Raw genomic sequence first — 16,552 nt, forward strand, 5'->3', positions numbered from 1 at the left:
CTGATGATATTTGGGCAATCATATCTAGTGTGGTTAAGACTGCCCAGCGCATGCTCAGTGCAATGGAGAGTGACCCAAAGTCTCCTGGGATGCACGGCATCAGTATTCCAGAAGACGTCCGGTGGGAGGGAAGGAACGTCATTCTTGCCAAGGTGAGAAAACTAAAATCATGGGGTCGTAACCTGCAAAAATGGGATGTTGCAAAGAACATAAATAAAACTTGATTGTGTAATAAGGAGGGAAGGTGGGGGATGGTGCAAAGTCATTAACCCCCGGTTCACATCTATGCGGCCGTGCGGGCCGCGTTTTGCAGGGGCACGAGAGCCCATTCATTTGAAAGGACTCCCGTGCCCCATGACACGCAGGGAAAAAAGTCCCTGCACTTCTTTGGAAAACGCAGCCCACATGGGAACATTGGTTCCCAGTACAGTTGCGTTACCAGTGCGGGTGGCGTGACATTAGAACTAATGGCACCCGTCCTTGGGTCCGCATTTCTCTGTGCGGTTGGTGCGGCTGCACGGATTTTCGTGCGGATCCGCAATGGCACCACCCACATAGATGTGAACCGGGGGTTAGTGAAGGTCCATTTTAACCCTAGGTTAACATCTGTGGGGGTGGTGCCACTGGGGATCCGCACGAAAATCTGTGCAGCCGCACCAACCGCACAGAGAAATGCGGACCCAAGGACGGGTGCCATTAGTTTTAATGGCACGGCGCCCGCACTGGAAAATGCAACCGTACTGGGAACTGAGGTTCCCGTGCGGGCTGCGTTTTCCAAAGAAGTGCAGGGACTTCTCAAATGAATGGGCTCTCGTGTCTGTGCAAAACGTGGCCCGCTCGGCCACATAGATGTGAAACGGGACTCACTCAATGCTCGTTAACTTGCATGCAGGGGCGGACTGACCATTTGGAGACTCGGGCGCTGCCCGAGGGCCTGGGGTCAGTAGGGGGCCCCATGAGATGCCCCTGGTAACTTTTTCATAGGCTTTTTTGAGTTTGGGCAAGGACACAGGGGCCCCATGATCCCCCATTGCCCGGGGGGGTCAGTAGGGGGCCCCATGAGATGCCCCTGGTACCTTTTTCATAGGCTTTTTTGAGTTTGGGCAAGGACACAGGGGCCCCATGATCCCCTATTGCCCGGGGGGGTCAGTAGGGGGCCCCATGAGATGCCCCTGGTACCTTTTTCATAGGCTTTTTTGAGTTTGGGCAAGGACACAGGGGCCCCATGATCCCCTATTGCCCGGGGGGCAGTAGGGGGCCCCATGAGATGCCCCTGGTACCTTTTTCATAGGCTTTTTTGAGTTTTGGCAAGGACACAGGGTCCCCATGATCCCCTATTGCCCGGGGGGCCCCATGAGTTGTCAGTCCGCCCCTGCTTGCATGCAGTAAGGCACTGCAATAGAACGCAAGTGTGAATGGAAGTTTATTCCATATCATGAATGTCAAAAATAATGTATTATCTAACAAATGAAATGACAGAAGGAAAGTGGCAGTAAGTCTGCAGTTTTCTAACCACATGTAGTGTGTAGGGTTGAATGTCGATGTGATGACTTCTGCAGTGTGAACAGCCTGTGTTCTCCCATTGTGTCTGATGGATGAGGTTAGATCAAAGACTCCAGCTTGTCTTCAGTCACCGTGCAGCACTGGATGCACAGTAATAAACTCCTTCATTCTGGGCTGTCAATGACATGATCTTCAGGTAGGTGACCTCTCCTTTTCTCCTCACTTTATAGACCGACTCATCTTTGTACCTGTCATCATAGATGGGATCCTGTCCCCGAATTACGTAGGCAATGTACTTCAGCTCACGGCTGGCTCCTTGGTGGTACCAGTACATGTAGTCATGGTTTGTGGTCACTTGCTGGCAGTCCATTTCAACCTCTATGTTGGCTCTACTTACAATAAGTGGGGGATTTTGATCAATCGTTGTCTGAGCCAAACCTGCACAGACAAAAATACATTGTGAATGTGTTTGTTGTTCTGCTAAATTTATATATTATGAAATGTCATGGTTTCATTCAAGAGATAGGGCTCCCAAAAGCTGATATTCCAAGATGCCAGAGGGTTGAATCATCCAACACATTATCTTTTTCATGGACTTCCAACAGTGAAATTCCTTCAGACAGCCATTGCCAGAGGGTCCTGTTCTTCTATATTTTTCAGTAATTTTATATGCAGAAGACTACAGTAGAAGGACTGGGGCACCAAGAGAGGGAAAGTCATGGCAGAGAGATTTTGCCATTGGAAGCCTCCAGCTATCCAACCCACTGGCATCTATCTAAATCCGAATTGTAAGTTTTGGCTGGACCAATCTTTGAAGGTACATAGTGAGCTTCTCTCTCTTACAAGATGGGATGGCAAGACACAGGACCAGCTGCTGCAGAGGAGACATGGTTGTAATGTTGCTTCAGAGAGAGGTAGAAAGGAACTGCAGAGACAGGAAGTCACATGGTCACTGTTACGTCGTAGCTACACACAAAAAAATAAATTTTTAGTCTACTTCTAAAGGTTTGTAAAGTGGTATATTGTCTGCAACTTTCTCCTCCCCATGCTATCTTTTTTGAAGGTCTATTTCAGGGGCGGACTAACCATTTGGAAACTCGGGCACTGCTCAAGGGCCCGGGGTCAGTAGGGGGCCCCATGAGATGCCCCTGGTACCTTTTTCATAGGCTTTTTTGAGTTTGGGCAAGGACACAGGGGCCCCATGATCCCCTATTGCCCGGGGGGTCAGTAGGGGGCCCCGTGAGATGCCCCTGGTACCTTTTTCATAGGCTTTTTTGAGTTTGGGCAAGGACACAGGTGCCCCATGATCCCCTATTGCCCGGGGGCTCCATGAGTTGTCAGTCCGCCCCTGATGGGTCCTTAGAGATACTGTTTAATTTCTGGTCCCTATCAATAAATAGCCCCCTATTCACATTTAGCACGGGCATAGACTAGGGATTTAGATGCTTTTTTGCACTACTGTATGCATGTACATGATCAGAATTGCACATTTTGGTCTCATAGACTTTATGGTCCTGAAAAACGCACAAAAACACGCATTTTTCAAGTGTTTTCCAGACAATTCTAATAATGTCTATGGGTCCAAAAAAGTGCATTTCTGCTCCAAATAAGGCTTTTCAACAGATTGCTTCTAATGTGAATAGGCCCATTAAAAATAAGGGGATTTTTTTATCTTGAGCGTTGTTGTGCTTCAGGAATTGTGCAACAAAACTCTCAGATGTAAATGGCGGCTTTCTGCTTCAGGCGTCAAAGCCTAAACAATCATGCCACACTAATCACGAAGCTATGAGGCGGTCTTGACCAGGGGCGGACTGACTATTTGGAAACTCAGGCACTGTCCGAGGGCCCGGGGTCAATAGGGGGCCCCATGAGATGCCCCTGGTACCTTTTTCATAGGCTTTTTTGAGTTTGGGCAAGGACACAGGGGCCCCATGATCCCCTATTGCCCGGGGGCCCCATGAGTTGTCAGTCCGCCCCTGTATGTAGGTGGGGTGTTGTGTGGGTGTCGCTTTGGCTTTAGTGTAGGCAGACACAGGGGGCCCCATTATCTCTTATTGCCCGGGGGCCCCATGAGTTGTCAGTCTGCCCGTGGTCTAATTACACCGTCATTAAAAGTAACTTCACTTTTGTGGGGAAAAAAATAGCAAATAAAAAAAAAAAAACACAGAGTATACGATTGCAACTCAAGTCATATTGTAATTGAATGTTATTAAAAATCACCTTTTCTTTTTAATCTGCAGCCGCTGTCATTTTCTGTAAAATGCAACATGGCTTCCTGGAGGCATTCTGTACACGGATGGTGTATAGAATTCCCCTGAAAATGTAATTTCCTGCTTGTGTGGTTGGCTCACTGATATTCCCAAAAGTCTACACTAAGAACAGCCAACCCATGCAGTGGGGGCACAGCCCCACTGTATGGTAAAACGAAAAAATCTAACTGGAGTTCTGCTTTAACGTTTGGCTAAGGTCAATTTTTTTTATTCTCCTGCCATTAACCTCCCTAGCGGTCTGATTATGTCCATATTTCTGTGCTCAAAGCGGTACATTTTTTTGCATGGAAATATGTATTTTTTTTATTGTAGGCCTGTAATTTTTAGGAATCACTCCCTGAAATCCGTCCGAACAAGAGTCTATTAAACATCCCGGGTATGATAAAACGTGAAACACGAAATCATAAATTATAATTTAATAAACAATCATAAAAAATAATAATATAATAATAAATTTAATTCAATAATATAATCAAACCAAAAACACTGAAATTTGAAATATAGCACCAAGTTGGGGAATCACTGAGCAAAGTCACAAAATCGTTTTCAGTGTCTGATGAGGAATTTCCCCCACGAATCATTATCACTCAATTCTGAAAGTGGTTCTGATTTACTATCGCTGTTCTCTAGCCGGTCTAAAACTGATTTTTACCTAAAGGGACGCTTTTTGGACGCCATGGACGTTTCTCAGTTTCCAGACAGAAAGAACAGTAAAAATGCAGGCAGGGCGCCGGACAAAGCACTCGGGACAAAATGTATGTGAAATGGGTTGATACAGGAATGTTTTACTATGTAATATTCGTTTATATAAAAATGACAGTTTTTAAAATTCTTACATTTCCCGCCGGTTCCGTCCCCCGTACGCCGCAGGAACTGGAACACAGAAGCCGGATGTCGGCATCGGCTGGAGGAGATGGCCGGGGACGCTGCAGGGGACACATCGCAGGAGCGCAGGACAAGGTAAGCGCTGCAGGGAATCCCTGAGCAACGCCATATGGTAAACCCGAGTGTAGCTCGGGGTTACCGCTTTTGGTACTGAAACTTTACCCCAGGATACACTCGGGAATACCGCCAGGGAGGTTAAAGTAACATTCATTGCATCCCCTGCAACAAAAATTTAATTTTTGGTGAGACACTCCCAAAGGTAAATCACGTCTAAAGGGATGCAGACCCTGCCACCTTCCTCATTAGATCCATGCAGGTGCAACAGCTGATAGATGAATATGAAATCACTCCCATACAGATTCACTCCGCACATGGACACAGACAAACAAACAGCTATTTCAGAATAACAAAAGGTAGGAATCTGCAGCAAAAGGTGTTAAAATCCCTGCAATGCACACAGATCGCCCAGAATGTGTTTTTCTCAACAAAAGTGGAGTTACTCTTTAAAGTTAGTATACCTGCAAAATGCCCCATGTAGGTTTATACTGTTTTTTATTTTTAAATGGTTGGCTACCCCCAGGGGCGGACTGACCATTTGGAAACTCGGGCACTGCCCCAGGGCCCGGGGTCAGTAGGGGGCCCCATGAGATGCCCCTGGTACCTTTTTCATAGGCTTTTTTGAGTTTGGGCAAGGACACAGGTGCCCCATAATCCCCTATTGCCCAGGGGCCCCATGAGCTGTCAGTCCGCCCCTGGCTATCCCTCATATCCATCCTCAGAATTTCAATATTTGTCCCTTTAAATGTCCTGTGGTTTCAAAGGCAAATGAAAATGTTCTCTACATTTCAGATTAAAAACTTTTTTGTTCTCTGAAATATAGAGCAAATATCTGTGAACAACCAGCAACTAGCAAACAAAGAATATGTGAGAAAGCGGAACTTCGCCCAAAAAGGTAAGTTCCGCTTGTCTGCCTCCTCCACTACCCCTTTACGTTTTGGCAGTTTGTTTTTTATTTTTTTGAGGGGGAGTGGGTACCTGGTTTCCTACTTCCGGTCATTTCACTGCGGCAATCCGAGAGGCAGTTCGCCCCCCTTCCCCCACAGCCTTCTGGGATACATCACAGATCCCAGAAAGCTGAGGGACCATTCACATATACGCAGCGGGAACCTGGCTGAGAAGCTGCAAGCGGCACTTTGCTGGTGCCTGGACCTGAAGAGCCGGCTCGGGTGAGGACAGCGCTGGATCCCTGGACAGGTAATTGTCCTATTACACTATTCAACAGGTAAAAAGTTTTGGGCATAAAATTAGCTAATCTTACATAATTTTGGGGTGCTGAAAACGAAAATGACCCTAAAAAATGTTGATTGGCTCTAGTTTCCATGATATATTCAACCATCTAATGACATAAGCCATTCAAAATTATGATGCAACTTCAGCTGCATATTGCGCAATTGATACTGGTGACCAATAGAAAATTGCATGTATACTGAGATGATGCAATATTAGCCTTTAATTGTATGACTTCACTGCATAAAAGCTGCAGTATCTGTAGCTGATTGTAGTTCGACAGCGTCTTTACATTTCGTTTTATGCTTATATAGGCTACTCAGTAATGCCTCCAACTTGTGTGAATAAAGCAGATAATTTCTGCTATATCTGCGGTGAAATAACTTTTATCTCACAAAAAAGGAGGATAACAGGAATGATTAAGAAAGCCTACAACTTGTATTTTGGCTGCAAGATAGGAGACCAGGACAAGAGCTGGGCACCACATATATGCTGCAATTCTTGTGGGACGGCACTGGAGCAATGGTTGAATGGAAAAAAGGCATCTATGCCTTTCGCTGTGCCAATGATTTGGAGAGAGCCAACAGATCATGTTAGTAATTGTTACTTTTGTATGGTGCCTCCAATTGTAAAAGGGCTAAATAAGAAGACAAAGTTATCTGTGCACTATCCAAATATTCCATCGGCAATACGTCCAGTTCCTCATGGAGAGGGGCTACCAATTCCTAAAGCACCAGAATCCTTCGTGGTTGAGTCAAGTGAGGAAGAACCTGAAGCGTGTAGTCACGTGCAGTTGTAAGAGATAGCCCTTTCCTCGAATACAAGAGAAAAGCCAAGAGAAGCAAAACCGACACAAACTGAAGACAAAACTAGTGAGAATCCTAAGTATTAAAATGATTCAACTTAGCTTATGGCTATAATTTTTCTTGGTAATCCTATGCAATATATTATGCCATTTAGGCTTTGTTATGTAGTCAATATCACTTGCTTTATATTTGTGGAAAGACATCTATCTATATAATTATTGTGCATTATGTAGTCATTACGCCTATAGTAGAAAACATTCCGTTTACAGAAAAACTAGAGCCAATTGACAAATTTCATTGTTATATTTGAACTCAGAATGTGAAATTCATTAAGAAATGGATCCTTTTGTTTCCAAAACTGGCAAAAAATAAAAATTTGTTGAACAGTGTTATTAACCCGCTCCTGCAATGCTCCCGTTTTATATACATGAGCTGAACGGGAGCATTGCAGGAGCGGGTGGCCGTTTATAAACATCCTCCCCGCCTGTCGCTCTGGGAGCGTGCGGCACCGCGATCCGTTGCCCGCTGAACACCGATCACTGTATGGAACCTCTGTGTGAGGTCCCGATCATGTGATCACTGATTGGCCAATGGATCAGAAGTTGGTTGACTCCATGCAACACAGATGTACAGCAGTTCTCAGAAACAGTGCGACTACAACCAAATATTCATGAAGTCATTCAAAGGAAAGCAAAATCTTCAAACATTTTTCAGTTTATATAGTGAATGTTTGAGTTTGTAAAGAAGAAAACAAACACTGCCATTTTTTTGAACCGTCTAATATTCACTTTTCTTCAATTTTTTTAGAGGAACAACACAAATTTGATGTATTTTTCTTCATGTTTTGATTTGGAATAGAATGTGTCGTGTTCCCAATGCATTTGTGTGGATGGAAATAAAAGCTATTAGAAGGGTTTTGAGCTTTATTCACTTTTTTCAACACACTGCTATTATTTTGAACACAACTGTATGCCCATGCAGCCACTGTGTCTGCATCCACCTCTATAGGCTGCCTGTACACAGGATATAGGTGTCCGTTTATGACACAGAGAATAGCTGCGATTCAACAGATCTCAGCTATTCTCTGGTCATTCACAGTTTATGACACTCAGGAGATCATGTCAGCCCTTCGCTGGAGATCTGTGTTCTCCCTCCAGATTCTCCAGCCCAGAGCTGGAGAATCGGAGGGACCGCAAACTAAGCAGAGATAATTTACCTCTGCTTAGTAAACTGATCTTTTACTGTAATCTCGCGAGATTATAGTAAAATCAGCCATTTTCCAGAGTTTGTAGACCGTTCTCCAGCGTTTGGAGACCGTTCTCCCTTCGTTTGGAGAACTGCTTCATAAACTGCATTCACAGGAGAACTGTGTTCTCCGAGAATGCCGGAGAACTGAGCAGCGATCTATTACCGCTGGTTCATAAATGGACACCATACTCACAGAAGATATCTGCTCAGCATGCACAATGGGTGTCAATGCCCATCTGAATGAGCGCTAAAGTGGACCTGTGGCTTTGCTCTGCATTTGTACAGTAAATCAATGGTTGACTTTAACATTCTCTATTCCTTTATTAAATAGGCCCCCAGTACCTCTGTAAAAACAGTGAAATATATTTTGCTTGCACCTGCTGAATAAGTGGTTTAGGAGTGTGGTTAGGGCTCGTTCTCATAGCTGGGGAGGGACGTTTGATTCCTGCAGGAGTTACTTTACATTAGGCTGTGGTTTCTGTGTTACAAAGTAAACCGGATATCAGTTTATTCTAGATACTACAGGTATCCTACATATCTCCTGAACCAGAAATACTATGTCAAAAATGTCCCCATGTGTCATTCTGCAGATCGTCCAGGGGCGTCCCTAGGGTTGGTGTCACCCGGTGCGATAACACTTGGTGACACCCCCTCCGACGATCACCGCAGAATAGATTGGATCTGCGGATTGAGCATAATGGATCGGTCTCCTATCCATTATGCTCATTCCGCAAATCCGATTCATCCTGCAGGGATCGTCGGCTTTCTTTACAACTCACCTTTTCGTGGAGCGGGTCCGGTGTCACCCCGAATAGGTTGCATGCTGAAGATGGATCGGATCTGCGGATTGGGGAGCATAATGGATCCGACTCTGATCCGTTATGATCAATCCGCAGATCCGATCCATCCTGCGGGGATCGTCGGCTTGCTTTACAACTTACCTTTTTGTGGAACAGGTCCGGTTTCACCCCGTGGGGTAGTTGTCACCCGTTGTGGTGCGCACCCCTTGCACCTGCCTAGGGATCGTCTATTCAAAGCTATACTAACTTCTTTGTATATTAAAAAGTAAAAGATGACAGAGGGCATAAAATATTTATTGATAGCATTGCTGTACAATATCTTCATTTAAAGGGGCCTACAAATAAAGACTTTTTATCTAGAATGCCAATGGCCATTTTTAGAGGATGCTGTGCAGATATGCGGTCAAAGTGTAGTGACCCTCTGTGGACAAACATTTGTCATCTAGGGCCAGTGCATTAAAACATTGTTTGGACCCCCAAAGGTCAGTATGTCATTGTTCTGGGACCCCAAGGATTAGTGATCCATTGCTGTGGGACTCAAAGGGTTCATTTGTCATTGTTTTGGGACCCCAAGGGTTAGTGCAACATTGTTCTGTGTCTCCTAAGTGACAGTGTGTGATTGTTTTGGGACCCCATGTATCAATGTGTCTTTGTTCTAGAACCCCCTTGGTGGGTTTGTCATTGTTTTGGAATCCCATTGGTGGGTGTGCCATTGTTTTGGAACCCCATGGGCGGGTGTGTCATTGTTCTAGAAGCCCAAGGGTTAGTGCATCATTGTTCTGTGACTCCTAAGTGACAGTGTGTGATTGTTTTGGGACTCCATGTATCAGTGTGTCTTTGTTCTAGAACCCCATTGGTGGGTTTGTCATTGTTTTGGAATCCCATTGGTGGGTTTGTCATTGTTTTGGAACCCCATTGGTGGGTTTGTCATTGTTTTGGAATCCCATTGGTGGGTGTGCCATTGTTTTGGAACCCCATGGGCGGGTGTGTCATTGTTCTAGAAGCCCAAGGGTTAGTGCATCATTGTTCTGTGACTCCTAAGTGACAGTGTGTGATTGTTTTGGGACCCCATGTATCAATGTGTCTTTGTTCTAGAACCCCATTGGTGGGTTTGTCATTGTTTTGGAACCCCATGGGCGGGTGTGTCATTGTTCTGAAAACCCCAAATGTCAATGTGAAAAATTGAAAAACAAAAAAAAGAAAGTGAGTACTAAATTGTAGCTGTTCATCGGGACTAATGTGTGTAATTGTTATAGGACCCCAAGTGTCAATGTGCCATTATTTTGGGGCCCCAAGTGTCAGCGTACCATTGTTCAGGGACCCCAAAATGTCAGTATGTCATTTTTCTGGGATCCTTGTTGTCAATGTGTTATTGTTCAGGATCCCCAAGTGTCCGTGTTCAACTGTATGTTTATCATTGTCCTGGGACTCAAAGGGGTTGATTTACTAAAGGCAAATAGACTGTGCACTTTGCAAAGTGCAAAATAAAATATATAAATGGTGCAGCGCTACGTCCCCGTCCCCGTCCCCGGCAGTGCGGTGTCCCCAGGTGAGCTCTTCTCCCCGGGCCCCGGACCTGTGACCCCCCGCCAGTCCAGCAGTGATAGCGGTTATTTTTGTATGTATTTTTAGTGCTGGCTGTATATTAGTAGCGCTGCACCATTTATATATTTTATTTTGGATTAAGGTATTTATTGGTACTTAGTAGGTGCTAGCAGCTTTGTTAGGACCATCTAAGCGCAGGGGCTTTTTTTCACTATATTTGCAAAGTGCAGTTGCACTGTGCAAGAGCGGTTGCTCCAGAGCTTAGTAAATGAGCAGAAGCTCTGCAGACTTCCAACATCCAATCACGTGCAAAGCAAAACACTTTTTTTCTTTTTTTCTTATTCTCTTTTATGTGATTGGGTGTTCTTTGCAAAGTAAAGCTTTACCTCATTTACTAAGCTTTGGAGCAACAGCACTTGCAAAGTGCACAGTCTATTTGCCTTTAGTAAATCAACCCCATAGTGTCATTGTGTCTTTGTTCTGAGAACCCAAGTGTCAATGGGTCATTGTTCTGGGACCCCAAAGTGCCAGTGTGTCATATTTCTGGGACCCCAGTTGTCAGTGTTGCATTGTTCTTTGGCCGTAGCGTGTCAGTGTGTCATAGTTGTTGGACCTCAGTTGTGTCAGTGTTCTGAACCCTTGCTTTCATGATGTCATTGTTCTGGGGCTCCCAACTATCAATTTGTCAATGTTCTACTGTTTATCAGTGTGTCATGCTAGGAGTTTATTGTATATAATATATAAAATATATGTATATATTGAATATATTTCAATGCAGGGGCGGACTGACCATTGGGAAACTCGGGCACTGCCCGAGGGCCCGGGGTCAGTAGGGGGCCCCATGAGATGTCCCTGGTACCTTTCATAGGCTTTTTTAGGTGTGATTTGAGTGTGGGCGAGAACACAGGGGCCCCATGACCCCCTTTTGCCCAGGGGCCCCATGAGTTGTCAGTCCGCCCCTGTTTCAATGTATTTAAAAGCAATACATATGACACCTTGTCTAATAGTCCCGCAAGAATCCCAGCTGTCACTTATAGCCCAATTCATCTTAAAATGGAACAGAGAAAATATATAAAAAATAAACTAAAACTATATAAAATATCTCAGTATTTATGCTGATAAAAGAAATGTACATTCATAGCAGGGATTGTAATCAGAAAATCTTTTGCATAGCATTTTTTATTTTTTTACATTTCAATGATCCTTATAGGAAGGGTTTTTGTAAAGCCTCCTCATCCACCCTTTCCTCTGTGCGGCTCCAGGCACAATAATACATTCCGCTGTCACTCTCAGTAATTTTCTCAGTCTTCAGTTTGAAGAGTGAGCCGCTGTTCCTCTCTCCTGTAAAATGATTGAGTGTTAGCTCATCCACCGAGCCTGTAGTCACCGATAAGGATATAAAAATGAGAGCGCCTCCTTTAAGTCCCTGTCTATACCAGTATATAGTGGGGACATCGTTCCCTGTCACAGTACATGATAGAGACACGGGATCCCCTGGCCGAAGGACCAGGAATGGTGGTACTTGTGTTATGGATTGGGACAAGGTGTAAGGAAGACAGATTAGGAGAATGATAAACATCATTAGAGAGGACGCCAAGTGTCTCAGTGACACATTAAGATGAAATATTTCCTCTGGCTCTTTCCGGGAACCAGTTGCTCACTCCCACTTCCTCGTGGGTTCCCACCTTTCAAATCTCATGACTGCGAAGATACAATAGTAACAGTGTGCGTTCTAATGGCAAACCACAAAATGTCTACCCAAGTTCAGAAACAGCTTTTACAAGTCAAAAAAGAGGTATAAGTATTATTTAAGTAATATAACCAGTAAGTGTCTTCTTTGAGCTAATCCTGTTACTGTAATAGACAGATAGCAAGACCACGAAGAAGGCAAATCGGTTACATTTTAAGTTGACAATCCACCCATGTATAGTTCTCAATACCACGACCTCTACCCAAAACTGAAAACAACTCAGAAAAAGGTGTTGACTTGACAATATGTAAAAGGTCATTGTGGACTCAGGAAGGACCCTGTAGATCAGTGGTTCTCAACCTGTGGGTCGCGACCCCTTTGAGGGTCGAACGACCCTTTTACAGGGGTCCCCTAAGACCATCAGAAAACACATATTTCCGATGTGTAAAGAGCAGCTACTGTGTAGAAAGCAGCTGCTGTGTTGAAAGCAGCTACTCTGTTATAGGCAGCTACTGTGTTGAAAGCAGCAGTATTGGAGGTAAAACGACACTCATGAATTATAATTACTGGGTAAATAATTTTATGGTTGGGGGTCACCACAACATGAGGAACTGTATTAAAGGGTCACGGCATTAGGAAGGTTGAGAACCACTGCTGTAGATCCAATCTAGCTGGTCGTCTCCACTCACATCAGTTGGTAACTTAATCCAGGTCCAAAACAAGAGAGGCACCATTTTTCAGCCTACTCTGACTTGTGCCTGTTATAGTACCTCTAGGGTCTGTGAAAGCACAGCCAAGGGCACAGCTTGGCCTTTCTATCTGTGGTGCATGTGTTGCAGAGATTTCAGGATTTCTATTATTTATGTCAGGTACTTGTATGGTGCCATCAATTTACACAGCACTTTACATATATATTGTACATTCACATCAGTCCCTAACCCTCAAGGGGTATACAATCTAAGGTCCCTAATATACATTCATACATACGCATAGTAGGGCCAATTTTAGACAGGAGCCAACTAACTTACCAGCAAGTCTTTAGAGCATGGGAGGAAACCAGAGTACCCAGAGAAAAACCCATGCAGGCACAGGGAGAACATGCAAACACCAGGCAGGTAGTGCTGTGGTTGAGATTTGAACCAACAACCTGAGTACTGCCATGTGTGAGTACTAACCATTTATCCAGTGTGCTGCCCTAGGACCTCCAGTACTCACAGGATCCCTGCTGAGCTGTTCAGGATTTCCAGAATTCTCTGAAACGATGTTGGGTTTGCCCTCTGACCAGGAGGGTATTTAAGCACCAGTCTTCAAAGCCGCTGTGCAATGTCCTATCGCCAGCTGAGAGGCAAAGTATTTAAAATACTTATCTGCCAGTTGCCCGTTTGTTGCTGACCCAGATTGACTACTCCCCACCTGTCTAGACCTCTGCTCTGACCTGACTACTCTCGTATTTTGCCTGCCTGAACCTGACTACTCTCTTGCTTGCTGCGTGTTTACCCCCTGCCTGAATGACCTGACTACTCTCTTGCCTGCCATCTGTCTTGACACTTGCCTAGACCTGACTATTCGGTGTCCTCCCCGCTGTTGTCAGTATTGGCTGCGAGACGGGGACTTCTGCATTGATAGTGAGCCTGAGCTGGTTTCCTGTGCATGGGCATTTGGCGGTTCGGACCTGGTGACGTCACCCGCTGTCGTGATTGGCAGTGGAGCCAACTTTATTGGTTTTTCTTGGGTGCGTTTATTTTTAGTATTCCCTCATCTGGCTTCATTCCCCTGCTAATTAGCACTTATATTTGATCTTTGACATAGGTTATACATCTCTAGCAGTTCAGGGGCATTCTTATTTATTGGGGTTAATGTACTAAAGTGCTGTCCACAATGGCAGGCTGTGGATAGCACTGAAAACTTTATGCTAGGCATAAGAAATGCCTATAATAGTCCAATTGCACAAACATTTGGCCGAAATCCGCAAAGCTCATGTTCCCTGCTAAGCTCTTACTCTGACTCAGCAGGAGGTGTATCGGACCTCTGCAGAGAAACAACTGATTCCACAGAGAGAGCAAAGGTCTTTCTCTGCAGTATTCTGGCAGGAAACAGGCTTTTCTACTCAGGCTATGACAGGGTGACAACACAGGAGCACCATTGGGAGACAGTTGTCACCCTATAACAGGGCCTGACCAAGGACCTCTATGGTTGGATCCCCGGGTATTATTTTAATGAAAACTGTAGATTTAAAAATATTGAAAACGTCTTATTAAATTATGTTAAGGCTTATATGAGATTTTACATCTGCTTTTTTACAAAATGTCTCAGTATAATACTGCTAGTAATAAAACCTGAAATGTATAGTCATAATAAATAGCATAGCAAAGATTTAAGCTTACAGCAAATTGGATCGTGCTTTGCTGGTTTTTTTTGCCTTCCTCTGGATCAACTGTGGGTATAGGATTATAACTTTTTTTTTATGGTTGAACTGGATGGACTTTTGTCTTTTTTCAGCCAGACTAACTATGTAACAATTATTTACAGTTTCAGGTACCTTTATTTCTCATTCCTTATCAAGCCCACAAAGATTTAAAACAGAAAAGATGTAACATGACTGAATTGCAGGTACCCTTCAATGCTTACATTTACCTTTAAATGCCTTTTCCAGGATCCCAAAAGTCTGCTGCATGCAAATCATATTGTTCCTGCCTGAAGTCGAGGTTTGTCCTAGCTCCCCAACAGGGGCAGACTGACCAGTTGGAAACTCGGGCACTGCCTGAGGGCCCGGGACAGTAGGGGGCCCCATGAGATGCCCCTGGTACCTTTTTCATAGGCTTTTTTGAGTTTGGGCAAGGACACAGGGGCCCCATTATCCCCTATTGCCGGGGCCCCATGAGTTGTCAGTCCGCCCCTGCTCCCCTATTCTTTCATGAAATTATTGGAACTCATCTTAGTATGATGGTGGGGCCCAGTAACTATTAGTAAGGCACGTGAAGGGAAGACCAACACTAACTCAAGGATATAAAGTCAGTATTTGCATCAGGTTTTGGGGTTCCACATGCAGTCAATGCAATGCTTCTGCTACTGTCATAGAAAAGGGAGATACATTCCATACACCAACCCCTAAAAGTCAAAATAATAATTGGATGTATGGCAAGCATTAATGCTGCAAACATACGTGATACAAGAAGCCACCATTCCAGAATTCCTTGAAGGTATTTACTTAAAAATGTTTGTAATAGACCACTAAAGACTGACATTTCTGGGACTCATGGGTCCCCTCTATCAAGGTGCAAGATATATGGCTTCTTGTATTTTAGTTCACAAGACCAATGCTCTGGTATTCCTAAAGGTTGAGTTCAATTTTTTGTAGTAGACCCAGACAAAGGCTGAACCCATGAACTTCAATTTACAGAACCAATGCCTTACCACTTGGCCACTTCACCTGCCCGGGTATGGGTAAAAGTTAAAGTGTATCTCTAGGTAAAACCTTTTTGTTTTATTTTGGATAAAATGGGGATGGGTTAGATCCTTAGTCAAGTTTTTATGGTGTCTGTGTCCCCAATGGGAAGGTACATCATTCTATTTATACTGGTAACCATTGTCACTGAAAAGGAAAGTCAAGGGGAGTCCAAAATGTTAGAGTTGTCCTAAGAACAAGGGGAAGATCTTCCAATGGAGACTATTCTTTAAGAGGGAAATTCCCCTTTAAGAGATTTCCTCTAACTTCTTGATGTCTCTGTATGATAGGAACCCTTCTCTACTCCATCCAAACTAAAAATTACATCTACTATATATTTTAAGCACACCTCGCACAATAGATTCCTCAGGCACAGATGGGGCTTGAACCCATGATCTTTGGTTTACGAGACCAATGCCTTACCACTTGGCCACTGTGCCACATGTCTGAGGTTTGACTCATGATTGATCATGTTTTACCACTTATATCCAGATGCCTGTGATATTTCTACATCTGGTTGTATCTTTTTCAGATTATGTTGTGTATGTGTGTGTGTGGAAATGATTTAGTGTGTGGACTAAGTGTCTGGTGATTATCTGTTCCTGTCCTAATTAATTATGCTAGCTATGTAGTGCGCGCACTTAGAGAAACTCACACTGACACATATTCGGTCTGTGAAAACTTCTAATTTATTGGAATGAAAAAGTGAGTTTATATATGGAAAATGAAGCAAAAATCGCGTGAGAGCAGCATTAGCATTATACAGGGTGCGGCAACATATCTTCCTTTTTTCAAACCGCAATAAAACCCATTTTATGAATCAGAATTGTTTTTATTGTCTTTAATAATGTAGGTACATATCTAAAGTTCTGTTTTACACAGTTTTGAAAATCATATCACGTAGGTGACGCCCCCCATTGTCCATACACTGAATAAGCTGATTTCTGGCGTTTTTCATGACCCTTACCAGCATAGCAGCGGGCATGTTGGCAATTTCTGCGCGGATGTTGGCCTTCAGGTCTTGTAGGGTCCTTGGACGGTTTACATAAACGCGGGATTTCAAAAAACCCCAC

At 44.1% G+C, this 16,552-nt stretch overlaps 1 non-coding gene across 1 annotated transcript; it reads right to left on the reverse strand.

Annotated features, from left to right (window-relative positions):
- Nucleotides 1–15,847: 15,847 nt before the first annotated feature.
- On the reverse strand, nt 15,848–15,919 carry TRNAT-CGU (transfer RNA threonine (anticodon CGU)). Its single transcript has one exon. It is a non-coding gene; the product is annotated as a tRNA-Thr (tRNA).
- Nucleotides 15,920–16,552: the final 633 nt, after the last annotated feature.

The sequence above is a fragment of the Staurois parvus genome, unplaced genomic scaffold (genome assembly GCF_062004578.1).
Source record: "Staurois parvus isolate SC_StPar_1 unplaced genomic scaffold, SC_StPar_1.0 ptg000621l, whole genome shotgun sequence".
In the NCBI taxonomy this organism is placed as follows: Eukaryota; Metazoa; Chordata; class Amphibia; order Anura; family Ranidae; genus Staurois; species Staurois parvus.